This window comes from Bombus impatiens, unplaced genomic scaffold (genome assembly GCF_000188095.3).
Source record: "Bombus impatiens unplaced genomic scaffold, BIMP_2.2 scf_0749, whole genome shotgun sequence".
Lineage (NCBI taxonomy): Eukaryota > Metazoa > Arthropoda > Insecta > Hymenoptera > Apidae > Bombus > Bombus impatiens.
This window is the reverse complement of record NT_177168.1, coordinates 43996-45936: the sequence shown is the minus strand read 5'-3', so window position 1 is coordinate 45936 and position 1941 is coordinate 43996. Positions and strand designations below refer to the sequence as shown.

General features: G+C 37.5%; 2 protein-coding genes across 6 annotated transcripts in view; one reads left to right on the top strand and one right to left on the bottom strand.

Moving 5' to 3' along the window:
* Positions 1–1941, bottom strand: part of LOC100740669 (vanin-like protein 1) — a 20695-nt gene that overhangs the window by 10701 nt on the left and 8053 nt on the right. The gene's annotated exons all lie outside the window — the stretch shown is intronic.
* LOC100748825 (synaptotagmin-7) overlaps positions 35–1941 on the top strand; it is a 22780-nt gene continuing 20873 nt past the window's right edge. For all 3 annotated transcript variants that reach the window (XM_033323004.1, XM_033323005.1, XM_033323003.1), the window contains exon 1: positions 35–897. The gene's annotated coding sequence lies outside the window, so the exon portion shown is untranslated. The remainder of the gene's footprint in view (positions 898–1941) is intronic.

Sequence of the window (1941 nt, the reverse complement as noted above, 5' to 3'; positions counted from 1 at the left end):
GCGGCGGTGAGGTGGGAAGTAGCAGCCGCGGAGCAGCAGTGCGTCGCGACGCTGCCTGTCACGCGGTTGCTGCTTTCCTCCTATCTTAATCTTCTCCTCGCTTTTTAAACATTTCTCTAATCGGTAAATTCTTTCGTTTCGTCCTCATCGTTTCTCCGTTATCCTAATCAGTTTAGTCCACTGCGCTTTTTCTTTCGCCTTCCTTTTTTTCCTCCATTTATCTTTTCCTTTTTATTTCAATACTTCCCTCCTTCCCAGCCTCTCCATTCCTTCCTCCCTTTCTTTCTTTCCCTATTTTTCCTTTCATTTTCCCGATTCGATTTAATCTGGCTTGATCTACAAGGTCTCCCTTCTTTCCGAGGAGCTACCTTCCATCGTTATTTGAGCGCTCCTTTCCCTTCGTCGAACTCTTGCTCGTAATTCCATGTCTCCCTTTTCTGTTTCCAATGGATATTGTACCGTCCATTTTTGCGTCCTTTGCTTGGTTTGTTAATCTCGTTTGCCGGTTCCACGTGAACTGTTTCCTTACACTTTTGATTCTTTTTATTCTCTTTTGATCTTGTCTGAGAATTCGATTTGCGAAGATCTCCGTGATTCCTATTAGTTTATCATTTTGTCAGTCTCGGTTTCGTGGACGGCGATTTTTCATTATACGCGTATGTAAAGTATACACGTAGGAGCTCTGCTTGGCGATGATTGTCGAGGGAGAAGAACAACGACATTATCGTTATCGTTGACCAACGCAAAAAATTTGAAACGGATGGTGTCCATTAGTGAACGTAAACGCGTAAAATGAATATCAACGGATATCAATTTCGTTCGTCTAAACAATCGTTTGTTAAGTAGCGTGCCTTTCCGATACCAACGAGACAGGGGATAGCTTCCTCCTCTGTTTTGGTGAGTATTTTATAATTCCATCTCTTCCTCTCTCCTATTTTCTCCCTATTTCATCCTTTCCGTTGTTCCATTCATTTTTTACATTCTTTTTTCGTATCTTTCGCATCTTTCGTGACGTAACGAGTGTTCAAATATATATTTGTACCTATATACATGTATATGTATATATATATATATATGTATATGCATATATATGTACGTTTCAGTTAAAGTATATATGTACATGTCAATTAAACACACGTCAAAAACAAAGAAAAATTGTTAGATCTTGTCCACAAAATGAAAGGTAGCGAAAGGAAAACGGAAGATTCGCATCGTACAGGATTATTAATACATATATCGCGATGCGCATCCTTGGTCAATACGCTTGATCTTGTAATAGAAAAGTGATTTGAAAAATTCAATACGCGAGTGCAATCGATGTCGTAATATTATTCGTGTTAATTTTAGAATAAAACGAAACCAAACGAAAGGAAATGAAATGAGATGAAATGAAATGAAATGAAATGAAATAAAATAAAATGAAATGAAATGAAATGAAATGAAATAAAATGAAATAAAATGAAATGAAATGAAATGAAATAAATGAAATAAAGTGAAATGAAATGAAATGAACTGAAATCTCTGATTTAGCGATGTTTGTGCGATGGGCCATTAGATTAATTCGCTATTGGGATACCCGAGTATTTTGTAAGGCGAACAAAACAAGACGCGTGCGAACGTGTTGATCGAAACTTTCTAGCGATATCACATATAGAGCAAACAGCAAACATCAGAAATTCGTAATTTAATAGTCTTGTTACGTTCGTGAATTGTATTATCGAATATGGTTGGCGATGAAGAGGAACATCGCTTTCGAGAACGAAATCGGATGACAACGTGATATTGTTTTGCAAAAGTATTAAGATAGGAGTATTCTGATTGGTGACATCTATAGAGCGATAATCTTGATACGGATATGGATCCGTAGTTGTAACGTCTTACTTATATCTGTTATATCTAGCATCGGTCAAGGTTACTACATATTCACCCTGTCGCGTCGTC